The sequence below is a fragment of the Zingiber officinale genome, chromosome 7B, assembly GCF_018446385.1.
Source record: "Zingiber officinale cultivar Zhangliang chromosome 7B, Zo_v1.1, whole genome shotgun sequence".
Lineage (NCBI taxonomy): Eukaryota > Viridiplantae > Streptophyta > Magnoliopsida > Zingiberales > Zingiberaceae > Zingiber > Zingiber officinale.
In genome coordinates this window covers 46,029-70,149 of record NC_055999.1, presented here as the reverse complement: position 1 = coordinate 70,149, position 24,121 = coordinate 46,029, and the positions used below count along the sequence as shown (strand labels likewise).

Sequence of the window (24,121 nt, the reverse complement as noted above, 5' to 3'; positions counted from 1 at the left end):
CTGCACACTAATTCTTAACAAAAAATCTGCATTTGCTTAATGAAAATCTGCTCATGTTCAACTCATAGCACATAAAAACTGCATATGCTCACAAATAATAGTAAACGAAAAGTTATAGACTGTATTCTATCACTTTTAGCTAGTTTCTTAATGCTTCGTTTCATATGTATCTTTTCTTTGTGACTTAAATTTCCACTAAACATATTTCCTGCATCTTTCTATCTTCTTTTCGTGTTTCATATCAATTTAGTTCTCTATACTTGATTCATATCATGTAATACCGATAACCATGCATCGCCCCTCTACTGTCATTCTTATAGGACTCAACTCAAAACTTCAAGTAGTACATGTACAATCCAAGTTTCATAGGAGAATGTTGTAAACACATCCACTTAACCACACTGAAACCTATCCCTTCAAATCTGCCCAGCATTTCCCAGCCAACACCAGTAGTGAAACACAATGGAAAACATTTTAAAACACCTCAATTCTGTCCAGAAATAGCATAATCTGTTCGTCATACAGCAAGAATCAAATTCAACTAACCCATACTCAAATCTTCTAACCACAATCTAATTCTTCAATACCTAACCAATCTTGGCAGGAATCTAACAGGAGACTGACAAGTTGCAAGTATCTGTTTAATTTAACTCCATACAAGGATTCCAAAAACAAAAGTAGAACCAATAAAGACGTACTAATCCGGAACCTGTAAAATTCCATATTTGACTGATCGTGCTCATAAAAATGCAACAGAACAATCTACATAGAAACAACTCCGAATTCCATCTACAAAGCCTGAAGAAACCAAACCACATGCTAAGCAAACAAATCTATCTCCTTTCTTTAAGATTCTCGGCAGCAACTTCAACAGAAGGCAAAACTTCGGAAACAAAGAAAATAACAAGAAATAAACCTCGGAGCTATCCTACTGCAGGTGAGTAGCAACTCACCTTCGTTTTCTTGGACTTACAACCGAGAAAGAGAGGTTCTAGGGTTTCGGGTGAGCTCCAAATCCGGCGTTTCCTCGCGTCCGCGTGCTCCCCTAGACGAGATGGCCACGAACGTGTGAGGATCTCGCGAAAACACCCCTTGGTCGGCGCCGGAGACGAAACCCTAGCCTCGGCTGCGTTTTCACCCGAGAGCAGGAAACGCCGACACCGCGTGAGAGGAGAGAAAAGGGTTTCAGGAGAAAATTAATTTCTCTCTTAACTTATCCCTTTTTATAACCTAGGGTTATTTCTGTTATCAACCATTGCTTATATTTATTTCTCACCTATCATTTTCACGAAATACTTGCGGCTCAGTTGGTTGGCCATGTTCTGCTTAACACAGCTCGTGGGTTCAAACCTCGGCTTGACCCTTTTTCTGCAACCTTTAATCTCATTTTATTTCCGTTCCTAAATACTACTTAATACCAATTTATTTCCATATTTGATTAACAATGACCGCTGGCAGAGTTGGTTGGCTACGTCCGGTTAAGATCTGGTTCAAGTCCGAGGTCTTGGGTTCAAAACCCAGCTTCAACATTTTTCTTTCTTTTTTTTTTTTAAACTTCTTCCTCTTGGTAAAAATACCAAACGAACTCCAAAAATTATGTAAAAATACTCTAAAAAGGCGTTCATGCTCATCGAAGATCAGCTTTGCAAAAAGGCGTTCTCCCGACCTCTGTTGAAGTGTGTTAGTTCGGAAGACGCCGAGTACATTCTCCAGGAGGTACACCAAGGATCTTGCGGAGGTCATCCGGGCGGCCGATCTTTGGCTAGGAATATCCTGCTGGCCGGATACTTCTGGCCAACTCTACACGAGGACGCCGCTCGGACCGTCGCAACATGCCTTTCTTGTCAGAAGTACCACAGTTTCTCTCATAAGCCGACGGAGAAAATGAAAGCGTCCACAGTGTCCTGCCCGTTCGACCAGTGGGGCATGGACATCGTAGGACCCTTCCCTATGGCGACTGGACAACGGAGGTTCCTATTGGTGGCAGTTTATTACTTCTCCAAGTGGGTGGAGGCTGAGCCACTGGCCAAGATAACCGAGCAGATGGTCAAGAAATTCATCTGGCAACACATCATTTGTCGGTTCGGCATTCCGCGTCAGCTCGTGTCGGATAACGGGCGACAGTTCGTCGGAAAGCAGCTCGAGGAATGGTGCGAGGGATACGACATTGAGCAACACTTCACGTCTGTGGCGTATCCCCAAAGTAACGGTCAAGCCGAAGTAGTCAACCGGGAGATCCTCCGAATTCTTCGGGCTCGACTCGACCACAGGGGAGGAAGTTGGGTAGACGAACTGCCGGGAGTCTTATGGGACATCCGCACGACCCCTAAGAAGGGAACGGGAGTAACACCGTTCCACCTAGTGTATGGAGGCGAGGCGGTCGTCCCAGTCGAAGTCGGCGTAGAGTCCGTCCGGATCCAGAACTACGACGAGGATAATGCCGAGCGGAGGCAGCTAGAATTGGACTTGATCAACGAGGAGCGAGCCAAAGCATCTGTCCGGCTGATGGCCTACAGGCAAAGAATGAAGCAGAACTACAACCGCCGCGTGATTCCCTGAGCATTCCAGGTGGGTGACTGGGTCTGGAAGAAAGTGAAGCCAGTCGGGGACGTAGGCAAGCTGGAGGCTCCCTAGGCAGGACCCTTCAAAGTCGTCCAGAAGCTTCGATCGGGAGCCTACTACTTGGAGGATGAGGATAGACGGCGGCTAGAGAGACCATGGAATGCGAACCACCTCCAGCCCTATCGGGCCGGATGAAAGGTGCGCCGATGTAATATATTTCATGAATATTCCGTTCGGGTGTATCCTTTGGCTGCAGGAGTGAAAGTTATAAGAACAAAGCAAAGGCATGAGCATTGTGCGCCAAGCGGGTAGCTGCATGAAGGTATGGTGAAGACCCCGTGCCGTTGAGCCGGGCGTATATTATCCAAGTTATGTCGGAAGACCGTCGAGCAGCGACGTTAAATCTTAGAGTCGAACCGGCGACTATAAACCCTCCGGCCGGAAGACCGTCGAGCAGCGACGTTGAATCTTAGAGTCGAACTGGCGACTATAAACCCTCCGGCCGGAAGACCGTCGAGCAGCGACGTTAAATCTTAGAGTCGAACCGGCGACTATAAACCCTCCGGCCAGAAGACCGTCGAGCAGTGACGTTAAATCTTAGAGTCGAACTGGCGACTATAAACCCTCCGGTCGGAAGATCGTCGAGCAGCGACGTTAAATCTTAGAATTGAACCGGCGATTATAAACACTCCGGCCGGAAGACCGTCGAATAGCGACGATAAATCTTAGAGTCGAACCGGCGACTATAAACCCTCCGGTCGGAAGACCGTCGAGCAGTAACGTTAAATCTTAGAGTCGAACCAACGACTATAAACCCTCCGGCCGGAAGACCGTCGAGCAATGACGTTAAATCTTAGAGTCAAACCGGCGACTATAAATCCTCCGGCCGGAAGACCGTCGAGCAGCAATGTTAAATCTTAGAGTCGAACAGGCGACTATAAACCCTCCGGCCAGAAGACCGTCGAGCAGCGACGTTAAAATCTTAGAGTCGAACCGGCGACTATAAACTGCCTGAACGGGACAAGTCATGCAGGCTCCGGCTCGGTGGTAAAACACCAGCAATCGATAAACCTTGCTCTTAGGGGCAATAAGAAAATAATAACGTACTTCTGTCCGGGTCGATCGGCAAAAAGATAATAAAAAGGTCGGCCTGTGAGCCGAGCGGCCGATTGGCCAAGTTACAAAAGGTACTTCGCGAACATCTAACGGGAATTCCATTTAAAGAGATGGATGTGTTCAGACGAGCGGCCCAGTTACAGAAAATACTTCGTGAAAAATTCTTTTTGAAAGCGAGGCAGGCAAGACGAAAGACGATTAACGAGAAGGAAAGGTGGGGGACGTGAACGGCAGTAGTTCGCGCTCTGATCGGAAGACACGGGTATTGACGAAAAAAGAGTAAGCTAACAAAAGGACGGCATATCTTCATTAAAATTTAGGCCATTAGAGCCAGTCAGAGTGATTACAAAAAACACTTCATTCAAGGAAATTATAAATGTGCTTCGGGATGGAAGAAAGGAGCGCCGCGTAGTCTTCGGCCGGGATGGTAGCGGAGTAGGGAAGCTGACCCTTGGACCTCAAATAGTCCGTCGTGGTGGTAATGGCCAACTCAAAGGCAGTATACATCCGCTCGCAGACTTTCTCAGAAAATTCGTTCGAGCGGATGTGTTGCAGTCTCAGGGCTGCGACCCGGCCTGGCTCGGCCTCTTGATACTCCCTGAAGGCAACTTGGGAAGCTTCAAGAGCCTCCTGCAGGGTCTTCAGTTCGCCCTTGTGTTTGGTCGCCTCCTCCGAGCGGCCCGTCTTCTCGTCGTCCAGCTGCTCCATCAACTCCTTAACTTGTTGCTCCAGGGCCCGCGTCTCGACGTTCTTCTTATCTAGATCGACAATAGCCTGCTTCTTCCGATCGGTGGCCAGGCTTATTTTCCGGTCAAAAGTTTTGACCTGTTTTTCGAATTGGGCCAGCGTGTAGGCTTGGTCGGCCGTCTTCATTCGCTTGGCCTCCAACAAATCTTTGGTCCTCTTGAGCTCCTTCTACAGCTCAGCATATGAGGGGCTCTGAGAGGACGGGCCGCCCGAACTCTTCAGTCTCTTCAGCTCTTCATCCGCCATGACCAGTCGGTTGGTGACAGCGATATCCTCCACCCATCTCTGACATAAATAGGAGTATTAATAGCCGATCGGAAAGACGGCGTAAAGGACTTCGGAAGAAAACACACTTACCCCAGTGGCCTGCTGGATTTGGCTTTTGGCTAGGTTGCCGAGCGGAATCATTGCAACACCGGCCCGAGCGTCGGCCCACATCTCGGCGAGGGGCCCCTTCATGGTGATTGTATGCTCGGGCACTGTCGACCGATCAGACTCGGCCAAAAGCTCCTCGGTGGGAAGGTGCAGGGTGGCCCTGACGGTGCGGCTCCGGCCGGGAGTCGTGTGAGCAGACGCAAAGGGAGCAGAGGCCGGGGCGGAGAACTTGGACAAAATAGCCGAGCGCTGGACCCGGCGAGAGGCAGATGGAAGAGTGCTGACCGACACAACCTCGATACGGTCGGCAGGCGGGTTCAGTTGAGATGGATTCCGATCGGAGGATAATGCCTCCACCATGGGGGTTTTCCCACGAGAAGCAGATCCCGTCCGTTCGGAGACATGAACAGCGAAAGTAGCCGATCGCAGCGGCGTCTCCGTCCGGCGCCTTTTTTATCTGAGTGGGCGCTCGCCTTCCCGATCGGAGCCTTCCTCCTGGACGGTCGGTTCCCTATTTGACGTGGCGCCTCTTGTCACCTCCACTGGGGAGGCCTGAGCGGCCGACTCCTCCGCGTTTGTCCCGCTCTCACGCTCGTGAGAGCCGACCGGGGTGATGCCCAGTTGCTCCATCTCTTTGGCGGCTGCCGCCTCAAGCGCCTCCGCTTTTCTCTTCAAAATCCCGAGCATCACGGACTCCATGACGATATTCGCTGCAAAGAAAAAAGAAGAAAATCAGTTAGCACTCAAAGTACATACACAAGTGAAATTCTTACCGAAGCTGCTCGGGAGTGGAGTTCGGCTAGGACTCAGGCCGAATATATACAGCACGCCTTCGGGCAGAAGCTTGTTGATGTCGAGCTTCAGACCGGCAAGCATGTTCACGGCCTGAAAATAGTCCGGTCGGGTCTTAAATCTTTTTAGCTCAGGAGAAGTAGGCGGTCCGACCTGCCATTTGGTTTGGAAAGGAGCCCGCTCGAGGAGACGAAGATAAAAGTAATACTCCTTCCAGTGTTTATTGGAGAAGGGAAGTTTATCAAAGAAGACTAGGCTGGGCCGAGCCTAGAATAGATAGGTACCCAGCTCGGACTGCTTGGGATAATAAAAATAATAAAAAATTTCCGGGTGAAGAGGAATGTGGTGTATCTTGAACAATACAACCACTCCACACAAAAGGCGAAAAGTGTTGGGAACTAATTGGGCGAGTGGGAGACCAAAGAAATTGCAAACGTCGACGAAGAAGGGGTGGAGAGGAAACCGCAGACCGGCTGTGAATTGGTCGCGGAAAAAACAGATAGCTCCGCGCGGTGGTTAGTGCGGACGGTGAGGGTAGAACGAGTTCAAAGTCGGACGGAATATCATAACCATCAAGCAAGGTCTCGGCGTCGCGCCGATCGAAGCGAGACTCCATGGTAGTATAACAGGGGCCTAAAGTGAGGTCTACGGGTTAGGAAGAACTGGTCATTGTCCGACCGGGCAAGAAAGCAAAAAACGAGAAAAAGGCACACGACAGAAGGAAGAAGACGATGAAGGGGACAGCGACCAGAAGACAAGAACTTGACAAAAAAACACAAGGGAAACAGAGAAGAAAGGCGGAAGAACCTTACAAAGGAGCTGAGGATCGAAGGAAGGAGGCGGGGAATCGTCGGAGAACGGGAAATCGGAGTCGCCGGAACGCTGAAGCACCGAAGAAGGCTGCGGGACATGCGAAGGCAAAGGTGCGGCGGAGGAAGAAGGTGAAGGCTTTATAAGGTCGGGTCCGATCGGCCTCGACCGTCGGATGCAGGTCACAGGAACCGAGGCCCACATCGGGCCGTTCATTTCAAACCGCCGATGTCCACTCGGACACATCGCTGAGCCGTACGATGACGCCAGCGGAGGCGCCACATGGCACCATGGCACAGGGGCTCATTTAATGAGCGCCATTACAGCGCGCAACGCGCGTGCTCGGTCTTAATGTAGATAATTTGCACGATTTCCGAGAAGATCCGAAGAGCGTCAGCGTTGACTGTCGACACGGTAGCAAAGCCAGCGGCCGTAAGAGGCCGAGCGGCCGTGAGGAGGAACATTCCAGAAGGTGGCAGAGCGGTGTCACTCCGGTCGACCGACAGTCTAATCAGTCGGACTTAGCGCCTCCTTCGACTAGACTTGAGGGGGAGGCATGTGATCCGGTGGTAAGGACGGGGGACCTTCGTTGGCGGAAGGTCAACGACACGTGGAGGTCAAAAGTCAAGAGATTCAACCCTGAGACCCGACGGACCGGACTGAGAGGGTTGACTGGCCGGGAATCCCCCGAGCCGAATGAAAGACAACCCGACTAGGGGTCGGGTTTCCGATACTCAAGGTAAAAAGGCTTCAGGGCCGAGCGTGTTGTCCATTCGGCCGGGGCATGAGGCGACAAAGACAGGCAGGAGCAATCTCATCCGAGCACACGACCGGGAGTCCTCCCAATCGGATCGATACCCACAACCGGGGCAGAAGTGATATGTCTGCCGAGCGGCCAAACCACTCGGCCCTGGAACAAACAGGAGGCGCAAGAGGACAAAGGAGACGGGGGATAACATCATCCTCGAGACATCTGCCGCCGACAGGCAGCAGGGTTGGCGGCCAAGCCGTACACAGGATCATACGGTGGAAGCTTCCACCGTCACATCCGGGATATGCTCGGACGATTGCGGAATGACGTCAAGGGTACTTTTCTGACATGGGCTCGTTAAGGTATGTTTGGGGAAGCGTGCACGCATCGAGAAGTGTGCCCGCGCCTCCCCGGGGTCCTATATAAGGACCCCCAGACGTCAACGCGCAATCCTCACTGTAGCCACAGTTACACTGCCTCTCTCATTTCTCGTTGCCTGACTTGAGCGTCGGAGGACCGTCGTCGGGAAACCCCTCCCGACTCAGCTTCTTTGTAGGTCCGTTGGTGTTATTCATCGCCGACCAGAGATAGCGGAGCGTGCCACGTCCCCAGCGTCCGTCGACTCAGCACTCGGACAGGAACACCTGTCCTTGCCTTAACTTACCCGACTATGTGCTAAATGGTGTTACTAGTTTCGGAGTTAGGATTTTCTGTTCATGTTATCTGCTGAGAATGTCTCAACCGGCCTTTAGGTCGACCGTCCTTATGTCTATCCTTACCTTAATCTGCTTGGTCATATACTGAATGATGTTAATAATTCCTTCAGAGTTAGGATTTTCTACTCATGTTATCTGCTGAGTATGTCTCGGACAGCCTTAAAGGTCGACCGCCCTTATGTCTGTCCTTGCCTTAACATGCCCAATTATATATTGAATGGTGTTAATAATCCCTTTGGGCATGCTGGAAATCCATCTGAGAAGCAATATGAAGTTAAGTGCTCTAGGTTCGGTCAGCCTTTTATTTGACCGGTCGTGCAAAGAGAGACTTATGAGAATCGGGGAGATCAACCCTTATGCCAACCAGACCTATGGCCGACAGATTATGAGGTGGGTCGGACATCCCTGAAACTCGGTTGGCTATTGAGTGACCGAACATGATATCTTCTCAGTTTAAGAGTAGAGCACTAAACCCCTTCTATTCAACCGGCTTAAAGGCTAATCGAGCCTATTTCGTCCAGCTCATAATATGATCGGGTTGGCCCAGAGAGTCTTAGTGTTGGACTAATGGCAAGGCTGAGTGAGGAACATTCTCTTCCTTTGACCGCTACGTCACCTTAACTTTGACCGTCATGTCATCTCCTCGATTCACTCATTACATCTCATATCACTAGCCTCCCTTTCAAGTCTTGTCAAATGAGGTGTAGCCGACTAACTGGACCTAAGTTTAATTTTCGCTCGTTCATCCCTTTTATTTATGTCATCCGAAAATTCATGTTTTCATTTGCACCTTGGGCACTTAGTGATAGTTTTTCAAAAATTGCCCATCAAAGTGAAAGGAACTAGGGGGCTAAACAAGGTAAAGAGTCTAACTTTCTATCATCATAAAAGTGTTCCAACATTAACGATAATAAAAAGATTAAATCATTTTATATATCAAAAACAATTAGATCATACTGCATTATTGCCTATCAATCCAATGAAATGATATCGGCCTATAAATTAGCATTTGTGTTCCAGAAATCAACTTTTATGTAATACATAAAGCATAACGAAAATCTAAAACTTATCCTAGTAAACTAGATTGGTCGAATTAACAATGGATGTCACTTGTAGGGAGGAATTTGTATAGAGAAAACACATTCCCCATTTCACCTAGTCATGCATCACATAGATGAAAATTTGTTTGGTCGCCTTCTCGCACCCCAGATAGCGTTACTCAGACGTTAAAAGTAGAAACTAAAAACGCCAGAAAAAATCATACCTGAAAGCTATGAACACCTTTGGGAAGCTTTGGCACAACGTCAAGTACAATAAAAATATTAGAATTGAAATTTTAAATAAGACTAATGGATTAAAAGTTATTTTAAAAGTATAATTTTTTCACTTTGTTTTGTACTCTTATTAAAGGCAAAATGCATGATCACATAATAACTTCATTAGTTCAATTGGGACTTACACACCTAGCTTCATTATTATATTCTCTTTTTATGTCTTGTCAATTTCTTTTGTGTCCAATTATTTTTTAGTCAGATGGGACTTGTGTACCTAGCTCCATTATTATATTCTCTCTTTTTTGTCTTCTCAATTTCTTTTGTGTCAAATTATTTTCCTACGAATGAAACCAATTTAAAAATTATGAATTAACATAGTTGATTTGGTTCAGATGCTTGACATGTAGTTCATTTCCTGCCTTTAATGGACTTTTTTTACTTATCCAGACTCTTTCATACCATTGAATTGCTTTGCATAACTTTGATCTTAAACTTTGCTTTTAATCAGAATTTACAAACAATTAAGGTGTTTAGTATAGTGCATCCATGAAGAGGATTCTAAGATATCTGTTTTATATAACTTTGATCTTAAACTTTGTTTTTAATCAAAATTTACAGACAATTAAGGTGATTACTACAGTACGTCAATGAAGAGGATTCTAAGATATATGTTTTATATAACTTTGATCTTAAACTTTGCTTTTAATCAGAATTTGCAGACTATTAAGGTGATTGGTACAGTGCATCAATGAAGAGGATTCTAAAATATCTTTGAGTGAGTCTTAAGAGTGGCTTAAATACAAATCAATGAAGAGGATTCTAAGATATCTTTGAGTGACTCTTAAGAGTGGCTTAAATACAAATCAATGAAGAGGATTCTAAGATATCTTTGAGTGACTCTTAAGAGTGGCTTAAATACAGATTAAGGTGTTTAGTACAATGCATCAATGAAGAGGATTCTAAGATATCTGCTTTATATAACTTTGATCTTATACTTTGTTTTCAATCAGAATTTGCAGACTATTAAGGTGATTAATACATGCATCAATGAAGAGGATTCTAACTCTTTAGAGAGTTTGGATAATTAAAAAAGTCCATTTAAGAGCAGAAAATGAGCTACATGCCAAGCATCTGGACCAAACCAACTAAGCTAATCGATAATTTTTAAACTAGTTTCATTCATTCAGTAGAAAAATAATTGAACACAAAAGAAATTGATTGACAAAAAGAGATAATATAATAATGGAGCTAGGTGTGCAAATCCCAAGTCCCAACTGAACTAATGAATTTATCAAGTGACCATGCATTTTGCCTTGATGCAGTGGTAAGAGCTAAGTGATAATAATTTTATAAATTTTTAATTTTTAAGATTTTCTAAATAATCAGAAATATCATTTAAATTTTCAGAAGTATTTTCTAATTCATATAAAGAAATATTTAAATTGCTACGGATTTTGATAAATCATATTAAGCTAAAGCGCAACCTCTAATTCTATAGATTTTTCTATTGATTCGGACTCGAATCTAGATTTGACTTTGACTTGATCTTCCAACTTTGACGGATCCTCGTGAAACTTGATCAACCAAGTCCATAGGTCATAGGCATTCTTGAATTCTCCAATTCTGTATAACACTTTATTAGATAACTTTAAAATTTGATTTATTACATTTGTATTCACTTCTGTGTCTTGAATGGATCGCCTTAGTGTCATGCCATAGTCAAAATCGGCCATTTTTATGAAGCATTCCATTTGATGCTTCCATATTCTGAAATAGTTTATTTCATATAGTGGAAGTTCATGGACGCTTCACCCCAACATCCCTTTGTGCATCATTTTTTAGATACCCCGAGTGAGTTTTGATGTAATCAACTGGATTAAGTCAGGTCATGTTATATTTGATCCTTGTATATAAGTATGCAAAAACTTAGAAATACATGCATAAAGTTAAGCGAAAGACACAGCTAGCGATAATGATGGCACAAGAAGCAAACTAACGGATTCGGTGCATCCGAGGGACGAGGTACACTGTGGAGGAGGACACACGCGACACTTCCGAGAGACGAGAAGCCGGAGCGGAAGACTGCTCGAGGAGAGAAAGACAGGAGTTAGGTTCAGGTGAGCTCAACTCTGGATGACTAGAGCATCACCCAAGCAACCAGAGCGGAAGATCGGACAAGTTAACACTGTGTTGACTTGTCCAAGAGCCTGGACCATGTCCAGGCACCCAGACTCCAAGTGCCTGGACCATGCCCATGTGCTTGGACTGCCTAGCACAGCAGGGGCGCCTCGGCAAGCTGTTGGTGCGGATGACGTCAAATGTCAACGTCAGCAACACTCCATGCGCCCGGACCTATTCTAGGCTCCTGGTTGAGGATAAAGTTTTATTCTCATATTGTTGCATAGCCATTGCGAACAAATAAAATGCACCACTAGGGTGCCCGAATAAGGTCCAAGCGCACGGAGTTGCCACGTCAGCAAATAGCTATTTTCGACCAATGGGCTATAAATTGAGTCTGAGTCCTCTTCATTCGAATAACGCATTTGCTTTAACTTTTGTAATCTTTGTTTTCAATTGTTCGTGCTTTCAACACTATAAGAGGCTTCTCCGCCTCCAAGAATGGAGACTTTTAGTGAGCTCAATTTTCCTTGGATTGACAACCACCTAGATTGTAAATCAAGTAATTTCTTGTGTCCCTTACTTTATTCTTATGCTCTTATTACTTGTTTAATTATGTGTATTCATTACTAAACTGAAAAGCAATAGAAGCTTTAAATTCTAACTTGCATACAATTCACCCCCCCCCCCTTGTCGGCTATACTGGGACCAACAAATTTTTCTTGCACAATATAAATTAAAAGAAACATCCCAAGATTTTATCTTGTAGTAAGTAGTGTAGAAGGAATAATAAAAAAAGTATTGTGACAAAAAAAATGAAAAAAAAGTTTGATTCAGTGGTTGCACTAAGATCAAACTCTCTTGGCTGTAATATCACTTATAAGATCGTTTGCACATAAAAGGAGGATGAATCACATGTTTTAAAACTTCTTTTCATTTTGAAATCTTTATCAAAAATACAAGTGCACAGCGGAATTGAAAACACAATGGAAACTTAGTTTTATTTAATTCGGAGCCCCAACAAGAGCTCAGGACCCTTCGGATCATATCTATAGGCGATCCACTAATACTCTCTTTCCAAATAACCTTTGGAAAGAGTAGTCGGTTACAATATGTAGGGTGTTGTAACAGTCTTACAACTATCCTAATGCAATTAAGTACACAGTAAAAGAAACTTGTAATCGGCAACACGAAAGTGTTGTAGATGCACGTAGGTTGTCCGAGATGGCTTCTTCAATTAGCGTAGTAGCATGAAGAATCGAATAGCGCAACGAGTAGTCATAGTTGCTTGAGGAAGTGGGCGTTCGAGTTGTTATCATGCACTGTTCAATGAGCTTATTAGACATCTGAAGCGCCTCCAACACACTTGAGGCGCCTCCATTCGAGCTTATCTGATGCACGAACACTGATCTTCATCTAGTCTGAGGCATCTCCACTCAACCAGAGGCGCCTTGAGTTCTGCCACATGTCCTTGACACTACAACTTTTGATCCATGTGTGCAGAGGTGCCTCAATCCACTTGAGATGCCTCCAACACCGACTGCATGAAGCCTCATCCTCTCTACCTAAGGCACCTCCATCCACTTGAAGTACCTCCAGTCATTTGAGGCGCCTAGAATACTATTCATTCAGCTTCATTTTTGCTTTAAGCTCCTGCAATATAGATTAGTCCAACATGCACACTTACAACACAAAGTTAGCATAAAAGTGCAGGAACACATAATATTTATGACTTAAATCCAATCAAATCTTACCTAGGATCTAGTCTTGATCTCATCTTAGGATTCCAGGATGGATCTTAAGGTGGATTGTCGCCTACCATCCTCTAATTTCTTACCTTTACTTATCTTTTGCGGACTTGTCTTCTTAACGTTTGATTTCTTGACCCATTAAGACTTCCAGCCATATGCCTCATCTAGATTTCAACGAGTCGTTTAGTCCTGCTAATCTAACTGGACTTCCTACTAGTTGTTTGATCCTCTTTGATCCAACTGGATTTCTTGCTAGCCGTCTAGTCTTCCATGACCCAATTGGATTTCAGCCTAGTGTCCTATACCCGTTTGGTCCTCCCTGACCTAATTGGATTTCAACCTAGTGTCTTATTCTCTGAATTTGTCTAATCTATTAGCCTGCACACTTAGTTCAAGAGATTAAATAACATTGAATGTAATTTTAACCTTTGTTATATGATAAAATCTAAATTTAATTATTAGTGTAAAATTTTCAAAGAGAAAAAATAATCGAAGGAAAATGGAAAGAGATAAATCAATTGAAGTAACAAGATATCCTCATTTGTCTCTTTAACAAAACAAAGATATATCTCATGCCTCTAACAAAACAAGCATAGTTTCAAGCATAGTTAACTCTCTGCCGTAGACAAAATAAATTTATGCTTTGGTTAACGTAAGGAATCCATCACATCTAGTAAAGAAAAACAGAAAGTCACTCAATTATTTTTCTTCCTCTTACTCCTTGGACCATCTCCTTCATCACCTCCTTCAGAAACGTTAGTTTCATGTTGCTCTTCATCAGATTGCTCTTCATTAGCTTCAGGCTACACTTCATTAGCTAATTCAGGTTGCTCTTCATTAGCTTCAAGTTGCACTACATTTGCTACTTCAGTTTGCCCTACAATAGCTTCAGGTTGCACTTTATTAGCTGCTTTAGGTTGCTCTTCCTTAACTATAGTTTCAAGTTGCTCATCATTATAAAAATTACTTTGTGGAATATCTTTATACTTGTTCTTCAATAGTGCCATTGTCTTCGACATAAAGTGCTCCATCTCATTCATTTCCAACCAGAACAACATCTGATTTTTCTCAAGCTCCTCCAATTTTATTTTAAACTTTCATATTTCTGTAGTTTTTCTTCTATTTCAGAAATGCAGTGCAAATACTCTTTTTTCTGATCAATATATCACATATATCTAGCATCTTCTCTATCTACCCAGCTTCTAACAGTCTCACACATATATGATTTGAAATCTGCAATCACAATTTAAAATAACATGTCAATACCAATTAGATAAGTTAAACCAAAATGCAAATATAAATAAATTGAATTAAGATAAACCTTAAAGGATTTTCAACAGAATCAAGATCCAAAAATTTGGATTCTCTAAGAATGAAGAACTTACGAGCTACCTAGAATTCACTCTTGGAATCTTGCTTATGAATAGACATGGAAATGGTATGGAAAGCAAATTAAGCGAACTGAGTCATTCACTCTATCATCTATACACACTGCTTGAGCACTCTGTTTTCTAGTTCGCACCTGTCTCGCACAATCTAACTGATGTCTACGCTCCTTACCACTCTCATCTTCCTTTCCAGGAATGACTATGAAGATAAAACATAACGACATATTAAAGCGAGAAAAGTGTGATGTAGTGGAATGATTAATAGAAAAGTTCTTTCCAAAGATTGAATGAACAATAATGACGTACTATCAAATATATGAATTTGAATATATCTCTACTTACTAGCAATGACAACAATACTAAAAGAAAGAACAGAGAGCGAAGCCCTTTTACCCAGCTTATCTTTTCTTTCCGAACACACACATGAATTCAAAGTGTCGATAGAGAAGGGCATGATTCATATTTGCAAAAGAAAAAAAAATAAAATAAATTTCATACTTAAACCCCATGCGGGGGGAACGGCAGGGGGGACATGCTCACCAATCCACAATCTTTCACTCTCCATCATCCTTTGCAATTTAATTCACCTAAACAATAAACATAAAAAATTAATCCAATTCAAATGATCTTAAATTCTGAAATAAATTATTATTTCTAACATTTATTGATTTTTTCCCATATTTATTATCAATAATTTACAAATAATGCAAATTATTTATTTCAATATGTTGAAACCAAATTTCTATTTGATTTTACCATTTAATTAGATGTTCAATATAAAAGAGATAATGCAGTGTATTATAATACTAAATATTAGTTTATCTGTTTAATTCTATTGTGAGTATTTTTTTTATTAATTTAAAATAATTGGATAAGTCAAATTTATTTAAATCTTAATTTATTTAATGATATTAATTATGAATTAGAATCAAATGGTAAAATACCAATGTGGCTTTTTGCTATTAAATTATCACTTTAATCCATCCACATTTTGATAAAACTACTGCTTATTTTCATTTCAATCAACCTCTTTTATTTATCATTAGTCAAGAAAGATAGAATATACAAGATGAAAAAAGTAATGAATGTTATACCCACTTAACCTTTTAGCTGTATGATCAATGCCAAATAAAAATTCAAATAAATGATAATAATACATTTTTGTTAATATTAATAGAAAAGTACTGTAAAAAAAAATGTGAAAGAAAAAAGTTGAAGAAATGGATATAGACGGTAATTGGTGAAACATTTAGAGTATTTATAAGATGATAAGATTTGATTAGCTTTCTATTGCTTTTACCTCACCTATCTCTATTTCAACTAAAGTTTGAATGAAATGCTAAGCCGTGCTCAAGGCTTGCCCTCTTAACTAAAAACAACACAACTTCAGTACTATGTCAAGTTTTGATTGGTGTTAACGGTGAATTTAAGGTAGAAGGAGGAAAGTGATGAAAAAGGAAAAAAAAACAGAGGAGAAGATCCTTATGAACCTAAATCCAAGGGTTAAGCTAACATTAATTATTCCATTTTTTATCCATTTAGAATAGTATAATCTTACCATTGTATTGTGCAGATACAAGCTTAAAAAACATAAATATTAGTTGGATTCATCTTAACATGTGTTATAGCATGCTAAAGAGTATTGAGTGTTGGCATGACATGCGAATGATCAACACAAATGACATAAAAGAGATTAATATCGAGTTTTGATAATTTATCATAATGATATAGTTTTTGCCATGTTGCTTAATTTGTGATTTCAAACCATGCTCCCAACATCATCACATAGACAAAAGCAGGGAAAAAGGAAAAAAGTAAACCTTATTCTCAGTTCACTGGTTGGAGATTTACACAAGCATAGAGGCTCTTTTTCTTTAACAAAGAATAACTGAAAAGTTTAATAATCTAAACAACAACCTTCATAGAAAAATATTTAATTAGATATTCTGATTGGATTTTACAGAATAAAAGGATTCTGCTGAGTGCCTTAGACTCAGGATGGAACCCGTGCTTCTTTTTGTTTTTGTTAGTGATCGTCATAGTTTTTATGGCCTGAAAACAGTGGGCTCCTTTCATGGCTGGAAGGCCTCCAACAAATAGACATGATATTTTTTAATGAGGCCCTTCTCTATCTCTTATAACGTCTTTCTCTCTTGCATCCAACTTCTATTATTTTTCCCTTTGTCAACAACTACTACTTGGAACTTTTATTCGCAACCTTGCCAGAAAGAGCCATGATCAGAAAAACAGTATTTTTCTTACAAGTCTTGTGCATATTTGTACTTATGTATTGACAGGAACTGATTGATATTAAATTATAATATAAAATTCAGATACCTTAGAAACGATGTGTCTTTTTTAAGAAAGAACTTTTCTCACGCCTCCATTAGGGATATATTATACTAGTAGGTATATATTTTGCATGCATCAGTCTAATTTTTTTTAATGTTAAAGTTGCACTTTATCTTTATTTTTATCTCACCCTTATTGACTCCCCTGTATTATCTTATTTTATTGTTTTTTTTTTGCTTAGCAGTTGCCAAGATATTGTCACATTGCCATTGTTAGAACCATGTCATACCAAGAGCAGGAAGGAGAATATTTAGAATAGTAGTATATACAATTTTATTTAGAGTAAAATATAATTATTAACTAAAGAATCCAAGAGACTCCTTTTGATTTGCTTACACGGTCCAAGAGACACTCCTTTTGGCTGTAGCACAATTTTGATAAATACTAATGGTTTGTGATGCTTTAATATGGCAGAGTATCATATTGTTGTTATTTTCATTCTTTAGCTATTATTTATACATTCTAAGCACATAGAGCTTAATGGAGGCATACAAATTATGTAGTCAATCCTGAATAGCTGGGACACATACAGCTTGCAGAAAATGATGATAAACCTGTGCAATCTAGGATTTTCCATTTCAGAGCGTATTAGAATTTTTTAAAGATCATGAGTTGTTTAGGATATAGATGATATCTATACTTTCATAGGTTGTCAGAAATTTAACAAAATGTTGGGGTTATGTTTATGAAAATCATGATATTTGGTTCATTGAAAGTATTATGATTGCTTGATAATAATTTATCAGTACAGTTTAGTGTGACTAACAACATCATATTAGGGACCAATTTTAAAACTCAATCGCTAATAATATAATAAAAAATTAAAATTAAAACAAAATTCCCATGTTTGATTGTTATCTAATAACTTCCCCATTATCTATTAACTTCGTTCAAATGTTAATTAAAAATTGATTCGGTCATTAATTAAATTACAAATTCCCATGTTCCTGGGAGAGTTAATACTATTGATAACCAACCCCTTAAGCTTTGTCATCAAAACTTTGAGCCAAAGTAAATTCATAAAGAATTTTCACAAAACAATTTAAGATCTTTACATGAACATTTTCTTTTTCATATACTCAATTACTTTCTTAATCCATTGTATCCATTCACTTTCTAAATTCCCGCTCAACTTTTTTCCAACTGCCCAATATATATACACTTAATCCTTTGAGGCTTACAATCTGTTGTAATTAACAGTCCAATAAATTAATTAATCTAGGCAACCAAACACATCCTAATTAAATCACTCTTTTACTTTAGTTTGTTAAAGAGTTGACAAAATTCTTAAATTTAGCAAATAACTCGTGACAAAATGGCTCTATACTCAATAGAAAATGACCATCGATGGAAACACAAAGAAAATACAAATTCATAAGTTTTTCTGTTCTTCTTCCTGTTAGACAATCTTTTGCATCATTTTCCGCCCTACCTCTAAGCACAGACAGAGGTGAGACGAATATGGTTTAAGGACTCAGGAGCACTAACCTTCCCATCGAGAGTCGACACTCGGCACTCTGCATTCTGCAGTCGGGAGTTGAGAGTCGACACTCGGATTCGGCACTCAGATAATCGAACTCGATAGTAAGGAGTCAGCACTCGGAGTCAGACACTTGAACTCAACACTCTGACTCGACAGTCAACGACTTGGGAGTCGGACTCCGAAGTCGGACATCCAAGGCAACCCAATTTTTCAAGTCAACTCGGTTATTCCAAATAGCTCTTCCTACCCTACTTGACAACTCATCTTGACAGATAAGTTAAAATTGATTTTATGTAATTTCAATTTAGCTAAAATTCTCCCATATCTCCGACAAATTGTCCAACAGTAAGAACCCATGTTACCAAAGCAGATGTGACATCGAGAAGATAATTATTGCATTTGTTTATACTATTTTAATTTTGTTTCTTTTTCTTTTTTCAAGAAACACTTTTGCATGCGAAGAACCGCAAGGTTAGGGGATTTATTGTCATTTGATCCAGAGATTGATAGAACATTTCATAAGATTAAGAAAACGAGTAAAATGGATCTCAATCAAAATCAGAATCTCCCAAATCTCCCCATGATGAACAATAATAGGCCACTTGATAATTATGCATCGCCAAGTGTAAAAGGATTCAGATCTATCATTGCCCGACCTACAATTAAAGCAAACAATTTTGAGCTCAAGCCAACCCTAATTCGTATGTTTCAACAAAGTCAATTCAACGGGACACCAATGGAAGACCCAAATATTACCTCCCAAGAAAGACGACTTGCATAAGACACCTTATTATGAATTTCATGCAAAAGGATGAAGAATCATTATTTGAGTCTTGGAACATATACAAAAGCTTAGTGCAACAGTGCCCTAAAATCATGGGCGTGAGAGATGACTAATTATTCATACATTCTGTAATGAGATTTCATACACTGCGAAAGTATACATGGACTCAACTGTTGAGGAGCCATAATGAACAAAATACTTAAAGAAACTGAGGAGATTATTGAGAGCATTACATTTAACCATCATCTGTGGGCAAATGAGAGGAGTACCCGATGCAAGCACTAGGGATGAATTCAGTGAATCAAGTGGATTTTATGACGATGAAATTGGATGCAATGAGCAAGCACCTAGACACATTGAGTATCATCCCTACTAATATCATCATTGCCTCTTGTGAAGTATGTGGAAATTCAGAACGCATTGAGCGGAATTGCTCAACCTTGGCATCCATGCAAAGTCATCAAGTGGAACATGTGGATGCAGTTAACAATTTCAATTCAAGGGCAAACAACCCTTACTCTAACACCTATAATCCGGGATGGACGAACCACCTAAATTTTTCTTATTGCATGAATCAAGGGTAATTTTCAAATCAAGGATGCTACGGTTAAAATTTTAAACCTCAACCTCAAAAATCAAGCTTGGAAAAGATAATGGAACAATTCATTGTAACACAATCTGAGGCCAATGAGTAGTTTCGCTGGCAACATTCCAATCACGAAGTTATGATCAATTGAAAACTTCAAGGGATACACTTAACAATCACACGAAAATGATGGAAAATCAAGTTGCTCACGTAGCAAATTCCGTTTCAAGAACTCTTGGAAAATTTCCAAGAATATACCCGATTGAACATTGCAATGCTGTGAATTTAAGAAATGTGAAGGTGTTGCAAGACTTAGTGGAAATAAGAAAGATGCACCAAACAGTCTGTTAAAGAAAATGAGTCATCAGAAACACCTATGGAGGTAAAGGAATTAAGCAAACCTGAAGAGCCAAAAACAGATCCTTTGTTAAAGCCTCCAGTTCAGACTTACCAACCACCTATCTTATTTCCACAACAATTGCCAAACGGGATGAAGAGTTTGGAAAATTTTAAAAAATGATGAAAACGATTCATATGGCGGTGTCGTTACTAGAAGCTATACACCAAATGCCACAATTTGTAAAGTTTATGAAAGAGATCATATCTCATAAGAGGAGAAAGGAGAGTCATGAGACCATTGCACTTAATGAAGAATGCAGTGCTATAATTCAAACTGAGCATCCATAGAAATTAAAGGATTCAAGAAACTTTTCCATTCCATGCTTCATCAAAGATAAAAAGATAAACAAGGCTTTCTGTGACTTAGGTGTGAGTTTGATGTCATGTACCATGTGCAAAATGTTAGGTCTGCGGAGCCTCAAGGTTACAACCATGACCCTATAGTTAGCCAATCATTCTTGCTGATACCCTTTGGGAATTTTAGAGGATGTGTGTGTGCAAATTGGTGATATCGTCGTGAATTTATCTTGTTTTGCTACTGTTGATAAAAAGGTTTCAAAGCTGTGACATGATAAGTTTGGACACTTGAATTATGGAGGTTTAAAGTTGTTATCAACAAAAGAGATGGCTAGAGGATTGCCAAAAAATGATCCAATTGAAGAAGTTTGTGAAACATGCCAACTTGGAAAGCAACAGAGAGATCCATTCCCACAATAAGCAACTTGGAGAGCAAAAAGGCCATTAGAGCTTGTTCATTTTGACCTTTGTGAAATATGCCAACAGAATCACTTGGTGGGAGTAAATTCTTTACTACTTCATTGATGACTTCATAAGGAAGGTATGAATTAAATTTCTCAAAGAAAAGTCACAAGCATTTCAATCTTTTAAAGATTTTAAAGTTAAGTTGAGAATTATATATACTTGGCTTTGTATCAAAACTTTAAGAACTGATCGTGGTGACGAATATATTTCAAATGAATCTAAGAAATATTTTAGAGAACATGGTATAAGACATGAGTTAACAGCTCATTTTACACCACAACAAAGTAGTGTAACTGAAATAAAAAAAATAGAACTATTGTTGAAAGTATGAGATGCATGCTCAAAAGAAAAATTTATCAAATGAATTTTGGGCAGAAGTTGTTTCTTGTGCAAGTTATCTTATTAATCGTTCTCCAACAAAAAACTTGAAATATTGCACACTACATGAGTCATGGTATGGAAGAAAGTCTGACATTTGACAATTAAAGGTGTTTGGGAGCGTTGCTTATTCACTCATTCCACAAGCAAACAAAAACAAGTTTGATGACAAATTTAAAAAATGCATCATTATTGGATACAGTGAAAGAAGCAAATCCTATAAGCTATATAATTCAAAGACCAAAAAGATTGTGATACGTCGTGATGTTCTTTATGATGAAGATGCAAATTTTGATGTTTACCAGGATTCATAAACTCTAATACTTAAGCCTGGAGGTTTAGAGTTCGAATCCTGGGGGAGGCAAAAATCCACTGGCTTGGGGTGGGAAGACCTAGTGAGTAACGGCACGGCCAAGGGTCGTCGGTCGACGACATGAGAGGTCGCCAAATGGGCCGACAACATAAGGGCCGCCAGTTGGGCCGCCCAAGAGGCCAAAGGGCCGGTTCGTTACAATAAAAGGCGCCTTTTATTGTAACGACCCGACCCTTTGGCCTCTTGGGCGGCCCTTATATCGTCGGCCCATTTGGCGACCTCTCATGTCGTCGACCGACGACCCTTGTCCGTGCCGTTACTCACTAGGACTTCTCATCCCTGGCCAGTGGATTTTTGCCTCCCCCGGGATTCTAACTCTAAACCTCCAGGCTTAAGTATTAGAGTTTATGGTCGTGCCGTTACTCACTAGGACTTTCCACCCCTAGCAGTGGATTTTTGCCTCCCCTAGGATTCGAACTCTAAACCTCCAGGCTTAAGTATTAGAGTTTATGAATCCTAGTAAGCAGTGGATTTTTGCCTCCCCCAGGATTCGAACTCTAAACCTCCAGGCTTAAGTATTAGAGTTTATGAATCCTGATTTTACCAGGATTCATAAACTTTAATACTTAAGCCTGGAAGTTTAGAGTTCGAATCCTGGGGGAGGCAAAAATCCACTGCTAGAGGTGGAAAGTCCTAGTGAGTAACGGCACGATCGACGGTCGACGGTCGACGACCCGAGGGTCGCCAAATGGGCCGGCAAATGGGTCGGGTCGTTACAGCCGACCGGGAGAAAACCCTTCAAAGCCAGTGGGAGGCGAGCCAAGCGACTCTTAAATCTATGTAGGCCGACCTTCTGAAGGCTCAAGAGAACATTTCTCAAAGTCAACAAGCCTTGACTCTGGCCCATGCTGACAAGGAGAAGGTCGAGACTAAGCTGACAGATTACCAGGCAGGGGAAGTGGGTCGTCTAAGAGCCTACAGGCGAGCCTATGTTACCTCCCCTTTCTTCATGAGGAAAATTGGAGATCTGATGAGCTTCATGGTATGCTGTGGCGCGGGTGGAGGAGCTCGCCAAATGTTTGAACAGAATTTACTTCGTGTCGCCCCTTCAAAAGATTTCTTAGATATAGGTCGCGTTATGGACAAGATTCCTGATGGGGCATTCCCTTCATTCAAAGATGATGATCACTTATTTCTCCTCCCTGAACCTCCTACTGATGTTGAGCCTAGCCTCTCAGCGCCTCCTACTGATTCTACGCCTTGCCCCCCTGATCTTCCTGCTGGCCCTGCTGATGATAATCCCGACCCTGCTGACGATAATCCTTAAGATGGCAATATGAATTGCACTTTTTATGTACCTTTTGATGTAAACTTGTAGCTGATCAACTTTCTTCCAATTTATTTGCAGATTTATCTTTACTTTAGCATGTTTATCCTTCTCATGATACCACTTGACCGCTGGCTCTCGATTTTCTCTTAGCATGTTTATCCTTCTCATGATACCACTTGACCGCTGACTCTCGATTTTCTCTTAGCGTACTAATCATCTGACAGCAGGTTTGCTCTATTGTTGGTAGTCTTGTATATTTCCCACCTAAAATGCCCCAAGGCCACCTATTTTAGGTCTCCTTTACCCCCGGTCGGGGATCCTTCTATTGCCCCGACCTGCTTTCCTTGCCTTTCCCTGTGGATCCCCCTGCCTCGGTTCTGTTCCTCGATCTGTCCTTTGCCTCGCATTACAGGTCTGGATAACCGAAGGCCGGGAAATTAAGAATTAAGTCCAAACCAGGTTTCCTCATGATCCAGGTCGGGATAGACAAAGACCGGGGAATTAAAAGTTAAATTCCAGCCCAGGATAAGCCCATACCGGGAAAGCGAGGGTCTTTTTTTAAGACAGCTGTTCATATCTGTTCCCCAGATCCGCCTCTTCGTATTTTGTGCCAGTACTTTTACAAATATGCCCCTGGGCGTTATTTCCGAGGAAGATCCTTCAGTTCTCTTTTACTCCCGCCAATTATTGTGAGCCGGTAGATGATAGCTGACAAAATTACTCCTCTGATCAGCGGCTATAAATAATCTTCTCAAACCTCGCACCTAGGCTGGATCGTCTTCCTCTTCCTCTACTGAAGTCTAGTATCATTCTCGAACCTTTACTTGTGCATTGCTAGCTTCGCGCCTGACCCTTTTTTCCTTCCTTCCCTTTCTTTTCTCATGGCATCCCCCTCTTTTCTTCCTTCTTTGGCAACGTTGTACTACCCTGGCTCGTCCACTTTCGACGAATTGGATAGAGATGACCTGCGCTATACCTACGGAGTCGAGGATAACGTACAAGTGGTTATCCCCACTGGAATACATCAATTCTCCAATCCTCCTACAGGCTCTAGCACCTTCTTCAAAGAGAAATTTGTGGCGGGCCTTCATCTTCCTATCCACCCTTTCTTTTCCGACATATGTCGCTACTTCCGGATTCCCCTGGGACAATTGACACCCAACTCCATAAGGATCCTCTATGGCTTTGTAGTGCTATGTGATGTGTGAGAATTATCCTGGTCTGCCCACTTATTCCATTGCTTCTTCACCCTCTGGCGTCAGGAAGAAGGCACGTTCCTTTTTCAGCCCCGTCTTCGAACCACTTTTTTCTCATCCCCACCGACTTCCGACCCG

The 24,121-nt window shown here is 41.4% G+C and overlaps 1 long non-coding RNA gene across 2 annotated transcripts in view; it reads right to left on the bottom strand.

The window, feature by feature from the left end:
* The window catches only part of LOC122004837, a 29,891-nt gene that overhangs the window by 1,378 nt on the left and 4,392 nt on the right, over window positions 1–24,121 (bottom strand). Inside the window, exons 3-4 of one of the 2 annotated variants that reach the window (XR_006118254.1) lie at window positions 14,941–14,987; window positions 13,784–14,245 (exon numbers count right to left, since the gene is read on the bottom strand). This is a non-coding gene — a long non-coding RNA (uncharacterized LOC122004837). Of the gene's footprint in view, window positions 1–13,783; window positions 14,246–14,940; window positions 14,988–24,121 lie in introns of those variants that run through there. The other variant, XR_006118255.1, reaches the window with a different exon arrangement.